General features: G+C 38.9%; 1 protein-coding gene across 2 annotated transcripts in view; it reads left to right on the top strand.

Moving 5' to 3' along the window:
• Cog5 (component of oligomeric golgi complex 5) overlaps nt 1–12,509 on the top strand; it is a 303,977-nt gene that overhangs the window by 65,110 nt on the left and 226,358 nt on the right. The window lies entirely within an intron of this gene.

Consider the following 12,509-nt stretch of genomic DNA (forward strand, 5'->3'; position numbering starts at 1 on the left):
TCAGGCATTAGACTATTTTCTTAATGTTTTGCACTGGGAATCAATGAGCCAGAACCAAAAACACATTTTTAAAAGACTAATTACCCATTGAGCCAAAAGGAACATGGTACTGATGGCTATGCTATTAGCGTATTAATCATGACTAACTTCCAGTTTTAGGAATAGTGTTGAGTTTTCAAAGTGTTGTATCCTAGATTTTTAAAAATTTGTCACTAGAATTAATTTTTTTTATAATTTTGAAAAGTAATATGCACTTTTTAAATCTTTTATGGCTAATGTTGAAGTTTTATTGGGGAATAGCTGATGAGTACATAGGTTTGAATTGCATTCTTTAGAAATTGAAAGTAATATGGACATTTTGTTGTGAGTTTTGAAAAAAAAATCTTGCATAGTTTTGTGTCATAAGGTTTGGTAATGATAAAAAATGAAAAAGTTCAGCTATTTATTACTCATGCATTTTTAAAGTTATAGAGGAAGATCTTTCTAGCATGACAGATATGTTAAAGACAGATGATACAAAAATGTTATTTTAAACTAAAAACTACAGTCAGAGGGAACATTTTACCATCATTTAGTTGAAAATTATGATTAGAATATTGAAATTATTAATATAATAATCTATATAGTGTTCTTCTGTTAGAGAGTTAAGTGCTTAGGTTTATTGTCAAAAAATCTTTATCAAGTAGAAGACATAAAGACTAAGAGAAATTTGTTGATTTCCCAAAGTGTGGGTATGTTGTATCAGTCTATTATAGCCCTGGGAGCCTACTTTTTGAGCTAGTGGGCCAAAAGGCCTATGGTTGTAACACTGTTTGATCTGAGTTCACCCTCTACTTATTAGCTATACAAATTTTGTAACTTAAGCAACAGTATACCTGTTGTTGAAAAATATTTGTGACTAAATGAGATGACTTTTCTAAGTTACAGTAAGGTTATTTTGAGAAACTATATCTGAATTTTATGTAAGTAGTAATTGTAGAAAAAAGCTCAAGCCTGGACATTTCTGTGCACTCCCTGTGTAACTTAGTTATGATTAAAGACACATGAGAAACCACAAATAGCAGTTTTTAAAATACAATACTTAGTCTAATGGTTTTGCTTTATTCAATTCACAAGTGTGTTTAGTACTTGTATGTTGCTAAAATTTTCACAAGGTAATTTTAAAGTCCTCTGGTCTTAACAAATAATGTAATAATAATAGTAATAAACACTAGATTAAGAATTGGATTAAAAAAACTGGGTGTCATGGCACACTCCTTTAATCCTAGCACTCAGGAAGCAAAGGCAGGTGGATCTCTGAGTTTGAGGCCAGTGTCATCTACAATGTGAGTTCCAGCACAGTCGGGGCTACACAGAGAAACTGTCTGGAGAGAAAATAGATTACATTATTTTTATGAAAAATTACATATGTTAGAGTTTATGAAGATTCTGTTTCCATGGTAACAGTTTCTTTTACACTTGTACACTTAATTCCAGTGTTCAGATAAGATACTAATTTTGAAAACTGCTGCAGCTGGTGATTTAAATAAAATTTTATGTTACAAAATAATTTCATAGGTTAATTTTTTACCTTATAAACTGGAAATATAATTTGCTTTTTCCAATGATAACTGAGCAGCATATGTGAATCTAACCCTGAAATACAGTTCAAAATTGTTTTTTAGAAGTTATATTTTCCCTTTAGTTATAAATACTTTTATTATATATCTGTTTTAATTCCTAAAAGTTTGTGGCCAGTTCTGGATAATATACTTTTGATGAGTTTATAAATAAAAAATTTACTTTATGAAATATTTTAATTAACTATCTGAAAATATTTGGGAGAAAAGCATAAATGTAAAGATAATTTCTAACCGTGGAAAAATCACTCTTTAAGCTTCAGAAAGAGTGCTTTTCCAAAGAATACTTAACAGGGTTAACACTATTTATGACACTGGGACGCAGGGAAGAAGTTTTCATTTGGCTTCTCAACTTGAAATTTCTTATACAACAGATTCTCTGTCAGGAAAATAAAAATGGACCATCTTTTGAGACCTCAGTCCAGGACTGAAAGAATACTATGAGTTTCATGTGTTCATCTGTGGCTTAGTTTATCAGTATTTTGTAGTTCTTTGCTTATACATCCTGTACATACTCTGCTGGATTTGTACTCTGTTATTACATTTTTAATGCTATCAAAACAATATCTAATTTTCTTTCTTTCTTTCTGTCTTTCTTTTTTTCTTTGTTTGTTTGTTTGTTTCTTTCTTTAGATTTTAATTCCTTGTTGCTAGGGCACATGACTGTAGTCATAGTGGTGTTTGGTCTTTGTGGTGATTGAATGAAAATGGTCCTCATAGGCTCATAGGGAGTGGCACTGTTATTAGGTGTGGCCTTTTGGAGTAGGTGTGACCTTGGAGTAAGTATATCAATGGAGGTGGGCTTTGAGGTTTCAAGCCTAACCCAGTGTCACTCGATCTTTTCCTGTTGCCTGCTGGCCTGCTGGTCCAGATGTAGAACTCTGACTTTCTCCAGCACTGAGTCTGCCTGCATGTGCCATGTTTCCCACCTTGATGATAGTGGACTAAACCTCTAAACTGTAAGCCAGTAACAATTAAAAAAATTTTTCTTTTAATAAGAGTAGCTGTGGTTACGGTGTCTCTTCACAGCAATAGAAACCCCTAGCTAAAACAATCTTGTATCCTATATCTTTACTAAATTCTTCTGGTAATCTTAGAGCTTTTGAAATCAATAACATACCTTTTTGTATATAGACAGTAATGTCTGCTTATAGAGAGAGTAAGTTTGCTTCTCCCCAAAACATATATATCACACTTATTTACCTCTCAGCATCTCTGATATTAGATTGGATAGGAGTATATTGGGCTGAAGCAGTCTGTTACGAGTCGCGAGCATCCATGCCTCTTCTTGCAGAATTGGACAAGCATGCGAGCTCTGGCTGCTCTTTCTCTGGTCTCTTTACCAGGGATATTCTCCCTTAAGGGATGAAGTAATGACTGCAGACAAAGAACAGATGGAGAGACTTGTTCTGCTTGTTCTGAAAATGATCTATTTCCAACTTTGATTTTCTTCAGCTCTGATAGAAGCCCTCATGCTACAGAGAATGTAGCAAGAGCCCTCAGGTAGAGGGCCATGTAGGGCAAGGTGAATGTCAGCAATACTGTGCTAAAACTAGGTTTTGTATCATGGATGATAAAATCCTGTTTCTTAAACCCAGCATCATATACCTTCTGCTTGCATCTGTGAAACAGATAATCATTGTGGCTCATAAGTTGAGTGAATACCCTCCCAGACCTTTGGCAAATTTGTGCAAGGATATGAAACTGACAAAGGTCCAAGAAAGGACAGAGCTTCTGTGGGTTCCTAGTGCTTTAAAGGCCTATGATGTATCTGTGAGGTACGGAAGCAAATCCTGTAAGGTAAGGGCAGTTGTAGAGAATAAGTCTAACATCTACTGCCCACCCGCCCCGCCCCGCCCCGCCCCCGTAATGAATTGTTTTTAAGTAGTGGCAAATGCAGTGACTGAAGAAGCTGCTAGAATGGTGCTTTGGTTGTTGCTCATGTTCAGTGCTTGGAAGGAAGGAAGGAAGGAAGGAAGGAAGGAAGGAAGGAAGGAAGGAAGGAAGGAAGGAAGGAAGGAAGGAAGGAAAAAAAATAGTTCATAAGTGAGGCAGCATTATTTCATGAGCTGCAGGGACAAGGTGTAGCCATTGAGTCAAGTGCTCCCAAGAGCTGCAGTGCAGGTGGCAGCAGTGAGGGCGCAGACTGAGTAGTTTGAGTTTTATTGAACTTTTACCATGGGATTTGGTGCAGCTGTTCTTTGTGCCTGCATCTAAGGTCCTTTCTTTCCTCTTACTCCAAACTCAGCTGCTTAGGTAAAAGCCAAGCAGGAGGAGCCTCCTGACGTGGAAAGAGGCACTTTAGAGTTGAGGACAGAGGTGCTTGTCGAATCCTGCAAGTTTTGGGAGGCTCAGAAGCTCGCAAGTAAGGCAGAGGCACTGAGGTAGACTAGAGTTGTAGGAGAAGGCCTAGGGGCAAACTCAAGCCGTCTGAGCCAGTGGTCGGTCGGGTAGAGGAGGCTGGATGTGGTTCTACCATAGTGTGAAGAGGCAAAGGGAAGGAAAACCTTGCCATGTCACTGCTCTCCCTTCAGGCTTCCACTCACTACCCACGCCTCTGGCCAGGGCGTGAATAAGGCAGTCCTCTAGAGGCTCTGGCTATAGTTTGTTTGTTCAGTTTCTTTTTCTGTGATCTGTAGTGGGGAGCAACTGCTCAAATTCAAAGAAGCAGACTTGTGGGTGGGGCCTTTGGATCTACTCTTTGCTTGTTTCTCTGGTGCCCTTTGCAGGACGGATATTTAATGCTGTGGTTTTGATGGTCTTACATACTTTCAGATTTTAAAGGTGACTCCCACTGTTTGGTTTGCTACATGCTGGGAGGGATTTAAACAACAACAACAACAACAACAAAACAATAGAAAGAAAAGAAATCACAGCTTGTTAAAAAGCCTGATAGCTGCTGGAGAACTCAGGCTATTTCCCAGTACAGCAGTGCCACCTGCCTGACCCAGCTACTAAGTGCACCCTCCCTCTTTAACCTTTTTCCTTCCTTCTCCTCCCCACCCATTATCCCTTTCTCAAAATGTTAATGCTGTACTTAGAATCTTACACATAGTAGGCAAGTGTTCTTCATTGAGCTATGAATTGTAAAACGTTCTTCCTTTATTTGTGATAGTTTCATATGTTGGTCACACTGGCTTGTAACTTCTAGCACTAAAGTTTCCCAAAAGTTTTCTTTGTTCTACTCTTAAGAATTGAAGCAGGGGCCGGGCGTGGTGGCGCACGCCTTTAATCCCAGCACTCGGGAGGCTGAGGCAGGCGGATTTCTGAGTTCAAGGCCAGCCTGGTCTACAAAGTGAGTGCCAGGACAGCCAGGGCTACACAGAGAAACCCTGTCTCGAAAAACCAAAAAAAAAAAAAAAAAAAAAAAAAAAAAGAATTGAAGCAGGCTTTCCTGTCATGGCAGGCAAGTACTCTCTAGCATTGAGTAATAGCCCTTCAAGGGCATGGCCTTTGAAATGTGCCAGTTGCCTACATCTTTGTTAAAATGAAGTGCTTGAACCCCATATACCTTTTGGCTCTATGGTGTGACGTCCCTGTTTGGCAGGAGGTTAACTTGGACTTCGTGATTCACAAGCAGAAGTGAGCAGTTGGATCTCATACCTAGATGAAAATACTTTGTCCACAGATGGTTCTGGACTGACCTTAGTGGCAGTTTTAGTTTAGATGAAAATACTTTGTCCACAGATGGTTCTGGACTGACCTTAGTGGCAGTTTTAGTTTTGTATGAAGACTAGGTGGGACTAAAGCATGTCTTACTTTACCACATGAAATAAATCCCCTGGCTCACATATATCTTCTATTCACAGAAGTTCTGGTGAATACTTGGGCTAGATTCACCACTTCTTTGACTAAACTTAAGCCAATGAAGTTGCTTAATGTTAGTGCCAGCTACTGAATATGAAGTGGGTATGATTGTCTCCAACCAATACTTTTTTGGATTAGCCTTTTAGGGTGTAAAACTCCCCACCTCCCAAATCCTGCCAACAGTCTAATCTTCAGGTGTGCCCTTTAGAAGGCTGGCATATTAAATAATTTCCTTGGAACTTCAAGCCATGAAAACAAGTTGCAGCTGTCAACAAGACAGTTGGGCTCATAAAGCCTGCAGTCTGCAAATTTCTAGTTCTACTTGGGTCAAGTATTGCACTTGACATGGAAACATATGCACATGACAGACTGGAAGCCACCATGTGGTGATTCTTGGCAATGAGAGTTTTCAGTGTTTCTACTAGTTTCCACTTGTGAACATGGATTCTGTTCGTCAGCCGTAGAAGTGAAGGATTATCCCTCATCCTACACCAGCCACATCTCCCTTCCCTAGCTCTGTGAGCTGTTCAGCAGTGTTCACAGAGCGACAGAGTAGTTAAACTCTTCACAGTGCCTTAAGTGTCACACACACATACCAGAGTTGGTAGAAGGGATTCAAAATGAGTTGAGGATTGCATCCCTCAGTGCTTGCTGTTTTCCTCCTGGAAGGGAAGGAACGCGTTTACTGTGGGAAGTGTATTCCTGGATTCTGTAGTGAAGTCTGTGCAGAAGGGCCTGCAGATAGGCATAACTGTTTCTGCATGTGTATTCTCCATCGTTCTTATGTTCCTGTTAGCACACACTCAGCCTTGAGAAAATCAATGAAAGTGTTAGCCGAATAGTCTTCCTGGTGTTTGCTTTGACCTTTTCTGGGTCCTCGCCTGCTCATGCCCAGTGTGTCCTTCCAGCTGGCCTTCTCTTCTGAGAGTCTGGGCTGGTTGGTACTCTAACCCCTGCTGCTTGACAGTTTTAAGAAAGGCTTGTGCTTGCAGAGAGCTTTTCTCTTCTGTCTGTTGTCCAGAGTGTGAGCTGAGTTCTTTTCATCCATCTGGAAGCTGGAACAACACCTGCTGGGATTTCATTTGGCTTTGTGTGCAATCAGTAGATCCTTATGTTGAGTTTTCTGACCGATACTTCCGTCCCTAACTATACATAGGTCATCTTTAATCTCTCACAGCAGGTAATTTATAGTTCTCATGGATGTGAAGTTGGACCATTCTGAACTCATGTTTTTTTGATATTACTCTAAAGAGTATTTGGCCTGTATCAGAAATGTATATTATGCTTTTAAAATGACCTTTTCCATTTATTGAAAACTCACCTGATTTTTCTCATTTAATCTTGACAAATTGAGTTTTGAATGTTAAACTAACCATACATTTCTGAGACATGTGATGCTTGGTTATGATGGATATTGATATTACATAATTTCATTTGATATTATTTTGATAAAGCCTTTTGCCTGTGTGTTTATGAGGGACTTTGGTCTGTAATTTTTCATTTATTTTAGTGTTTTATCTAGTTCTAGAATTCTGAACTTGAAAAATGAGTTGGAAAAACTGTTCCTTTTTCTTTAATTATGAGTTTGTAATCATTAGTTTCAATCCCTACTTAAATATTTGATAAGTTTCATATCGGGTAATGTTTATAAATTCAAATTATTTGGCAGATAATAGAGGTTTTCAATTGCTTCCTGTCACTGTGTTGGTGATATATAAATCTATTAAATAATGTATTCATGCTGTTGAACTCATCAATATTACCATCATCCTTTAAGTATTTTCTTATCATATTTTAATGTTTGAAAGAGCTGTCTTGCTTTCATGAGTGTAGGCAGTTTATATTTTATTAATTTCTGTTCCATTCATGTTTCCTTCCTCCTTTAGTGAATGCTTCTTTCATTAGCTTTAATTCTTTTAAATTAATTCTATGTACTTAATACCGCATTACCCATTGCACAATGTGTATATATTTTATTTTATTTCACATTTTGCAGTTTTTTTTTTCTGATTTCCTTACTAGTTCATTATCTAATTGGTTATTTCAAAGACATTTTCCAATTTTTAAATAACAGATGATTTTTCAATTATTATTATTATTATTATTGTTTTAAATTTAATTCCATTGTGGTCAAAGAGAATGTTTTGGGCAATATCAGCTTTAAAAAATAAGCTTATACTTGCCAGGTGTGGTGGTGGTGCATGGCTTCAATCCCAACATTCGGTAGGAAGAGGCAGATGAAGTCATGTGAGTTTGAGGCCAGCATGTTCTACATAGTGAGTTCAGGGGACAGCCAGGACTGTGTAGAGACCCCCATCTCAATAACAAACAAACACCATGTTTCTTTAAAGGCTTAGGATGTGGTTTGGTTAAGCACAGTTTGTGAGTAGTTTTAATTGATTGTGTCTTAAGGCCTAGCCTTACTGATTCTCTCTTTATACTTCTGTTAGCTTTTTATTGAACAGTTATTTTTAGTAAATGAAGAGTTGTAAAGTCTCCATCTCTGACTGTAGCTTTGTGGTGTTTCCCCTTTCCCTGGCTTTTGCTTTGTGTGTTTTTATTCAGCACATGAACATTTAAGGTTGTTATCATCCAAATGTTTTGCCCCAGTAGTAATATCCTGTGTTGCTCTCAGGTTTGTTCTGTGTCGTCCGCATTACTCATAACTAATGGACTATCTGTGTACCTTTAAGGTATTTTTTCTCCTAGATATTAATGACTTTTCTCCTCCTTTAAAGTCTATTCAGATTTTTGTCTGAATTAGAATGTAAAGCAGTTACATTTAATGTAATTTTCACATTATTAGATTGGCTTGCCTTCTTTATTCTGTGTATCCTTATTTTTCTCCTCTCTGCCTTTGTGTGGGGACTAAGCAGTTTCTTAGCTTTTCATTTTAGATTCTCTCCTGGCATACTGACTATATCTTCTAGTTTTCTCTGCTGATTGTCTCAAAATTTAATAATACAGATACTTGCTGGGCGTGGTGGCGCACACCTTTAATCCCAGCACTTGGGAGGCAGAGGCAGGCGGATTTCTGATTTCGAGGCCAGCCTGGGCTACAGAGTGAGTTCCAGGACAGCCAAGGCTACACAGAGAAACCCTGTCTCGAAAAACCAAAAAAAAAAGAAAAAGAAAAAAAGATACAGATACTTAAGTTACCATCATTAACTTAAAATATAATACATATAGTAATATATATTACTTACTAGAATATATTACCCATTGACTCCTACCATCTCTTATGCTAATTATTCACATACATTGTATGAACTTCAAAATAATTTTATTACTATTCTTGCCTAGCCAATCATCTTTTAAACAAATCTTGACTTTTAAAATACTAAAATAGATATTTATAATTTCTGGATCTTTTCATGTCTTTTTGTGCAGCAGAGAGCTTTGGTTATTATTTTCTTTCATCCTGAAGGATTTTTGTAGCAAAGGATTAGTGGCAGTAAATTCTTCATTGATGATCTAAAATGTATTTCTTGTGTTTTCATTATCTTGTGCTTGGTATAAAGGTCTAAACTGACTCTTGTGCTTTAATATTTATGTTCCGATATTTGATGTCATTGCTCTTTGTTTCTTCTCTGTGTGATGTGTCTTCCACCCCAGGTCTTCTAAGGGTTCATTTCACCTCCCCGTTTCTGTAGCTCACGACGGGCTTTGGCGATTCTCACTGGCTTTGGATCAACTCTATTCTTGGATATGTGGTTTTGATGTGTTTACTACTCCTGATGCTGGACTGTTTAAAAGACCAAATTAAAAATATTTTTTGTCTTGAAATACTTTCTCAAATGCTTGGTATTGTTTTCATAGCATTGAACCTTTGTTTTTTGGGGGAAGGGATGAGTGGAGAGGATTAGTATGGGCAGTTTAACTTCGGATTCTTAGCTTTTACAGTACTTAATGTGGCTAAAATCTTGTAGTAATTACTCAATTTAAATACCCCCCTTTCAGCTGAAATTTTCTTGCTCTCCCTCCCTCTCTTTCTCTCTCTCTTCCCTCCTTCACTACTTTGTCCCTCTCCACCTTTTCAAAAAGATAAATATTTTTTTATGTGTATGAACGTTTTGCCTGGCTTCATGTATGTGCACCCTGTGTGTGCAGTACCCACAGAGGCCAGACAAGGGCAACAGATCTCCAAGAACTAGAGTTGCAGCGGTTGTGAATTGTCACATGATTGCTGGGAACTGACCCTTAGTCCTCTGCAAGAACAGGGAGTGCTCTTCTCTTTTGAACAGTCCCATTCCACCTCCCTTTGTGAGGGAGGAGCTCCCGGAGCCTGGAACTTACTGCTTTGTTTAGGCTGGCTGGTTAGTGAGCTCCAGGCAGCCACTGTCTCTGCTTCCCTAGTGCTGGAATTGCAGGTAATTGTCATTTTGCCTGGTTTTATGTAAATACTGGGATTCCAAAATGGGTTCCTTGTGCTTGCAAGGAAAGCGCTGTGCTCACCTAACCTCTTCCTACTCCTTCATGGACTTCTATAGTTCATGCATAACACTCTTCTTTATGAGCCAGTTGTAATATATGACCTAATATCTTTGGTCTCTTATTTCAGATAATGTTTAGATGGATATTGGTCATTGTGTTTGAATATTATGGACTTTTGTCTTCTTGTACTAAATGTTCTAGTTGGGCAGTTCTAATACTTGTGTGCCAAGCTTGATCTTGTCATCCTTGGCTTTCATATCAGGCAGCTTAGAGGGACCTTTACCTCTATCTATCTATCCCCTATTGACTGCCCCTGTATTCAGTGGCCCTGTTGGTTTTCTCTGGGGTATTTTGCAGTGCTTTCTAAGTCCAGAAATTTGCTTATTAGTAGGCTTTCTGGTGCTGTTTTTTTGCCTGGCCTTTCTCAATCTCTTTATGTGAATTTATAACTTCATATTCATTTGAATATTTAAGAGTCCTACATGGAAGGAGTTACAGAGACAAAGTTTGGAGCTGAGACAAAAGGATGGACCATCTAGAGACTGCCATATCCAGGGATCCATCCCATAATCAGCCTCCAAACGCTGACACCATTGCATACACTAGCAAGATTTTGCTGAAAGGACCCTGATATAGCTGTCTCTTGTGAGACTATGCCGGGACCTAGCAAACACATAAGTGGTTGCTCACAGTCAGCTATTGGATGGATCACAGGGCCCCCAATGGAGGAGCTAGAGAATGTATCCAAGGAGCTAAAGAGATCTGCAACCCTATAGGTGGAACAACATTATGAACTAACCAATACCCCGGAGCTCTTTCTTGACTCTAGCTGCATATGTATCAAAAGATGGCCTAGTCGGCCATCACCGGAAAGAGAGGCCCATTGGACTTGTCAACTTTATATGCCCCAGTACAGGGGAACGCCAGGGCCAAAAAGTGGGAGTGGGTGGGTAGGGGAGTGGGGGGAGGGCATGGGGGACTTTTGGGATAGCATTGGAAATGTAAATGAGGAAAATACCTAATAAAAATATTTTTAAAAAAGAGTTCTATATAGAAGTTTTTGTAACTATGTCTCCTCCCCACCCAAAGTACCATATAGACTTTTCTGAAAGTTTGTTTACATTTCTCTTTTTTTCTTTAACATAGTTTCAAAAGTCTATCCTCCTCAGCTTTCCTTAAACCTGTCCCATAAACTCACTGTCCTCATTGTATTCTGCTGGGGTTTCTCACACACACTCTCTCACGATAGTTTCTCTAAGTGTGTTTGCCGATAAGCTAAGTAATTATGTCACAAAGCTCAGTTCATTGTCAGGTGTGGGTGTGCATGCCAGTGATCCAAGCCCTTTGGAGGCAAGAGCAGAAGGAGTTCAAGGTCAGGCAGGCTACCACAGAGCCCAAGTCAAACCTCAACAGCTTTAAAGTCACAGCCCTGCATGTCTGCTCTCCAGTATTGGGGAAAAGCAGTTTTGTATATCTTCTTTTGTTTTTTATTTAGAAGGTAGTGGTAGGTTATTATTCTACTGCCAGTGAAACAAGCCCATTTAAGGCAGATTAGATTAGATTAAAGGCAGGTTTATTGGGAAGCTTCTCTCGGAGAAGGGGGGTGGGGTGGGTAGGGGAGAGGGAGAAAGAGAAGAAGGGGTAGGTGTGCAGAGAGAATGAAGAGAAGAAGCTGGATGATGCACGCCTTTAATCCCAGCACTCGGGAGGCAGAGGCAGGCGGATTTCTGAGTTTGAGGCCAGCCTGGTCTACAGAGTGAGTTCCAGGACAGCCAGAGAAAAAGGGAGAGAGACCGAAATGTCTGGATTATATAGGGAGGAGCCTCTGGGGAAAGGGCAGTCCAGCCCCTGGGCTGGAAAGTTCAGGGTTGGGCAGGGTATGCCAGGTAGGAACTGAGGGATGCTGGGAGAACCTGGAGGCCAGGTCTGCTTTGGTGTGTAAAATATGCACCTCAGTGCCTTGTCCCAGCGTCTGAAACCAAACAGGTAAATCCCATTTCAATGACTCTGTTAGGTTGGAAACAGAAGTTCTAACTCTTTTAAAAACTTAATTATCATGAAACGTTTCTTAGTAATTTATTAGGAGTTACAATGTAGTATTTCTTACACTGCTGCTTTAAAAGTGGTCTTAATGTTATTAAACTCTAATTGTTTTGGTTCTTATGTCTTATTTTTTATGTGAAAATTCAATGATACGCTAGTAGTCTATGTCCTACAAATTAGATTATTTTTATTTAAAATATCTATGCTCAATAATTTAAAAGTATATTCACTTTTTTTATTCTTTGAAAGTTTCATCCATATATTCAACATATATTTTCAGTCACATTTCCCCCTGTACTATCCTCCTTCATTAAACTCCTCCTGGATCATCCCTACACATCCCCAAACTTTGTCTTTAACTCATGTCTTAGGGTTATTATTTCTGTGATGAGACACCATGACTCACCAAAGAAGAGTATGTAAGTGCAAAGAGTGTTTTATTCTGCAGAAGTCTAGCATGCTGGTGTCTCCCATTACCAGAATAGAGTGACTCCCAAGTGAGCTTGCAGGCCTAATTTAAAGCACATTAGGGAATTCCAGGGTTGGTGACCTCTATGTTAATCTGTTGGGTCCATCTCTAGGGACATTCCATTACCAGGGTGTGGG

This window comes from Mus caroli, unplaced genomic scaffold, assembly GCF_978045245.1.
Source record: "Mus caroli unplaced genomic scaffold, Mus_caroli_1 scaffold_14, whole genome shotgun sequence".
Taxonomy (NCBI): domain Eukaryota; kingdom Metazoa; phylum Chordata; class Mammalia; order Rodentia; family Muridae; genus Mus; species Mus caroli.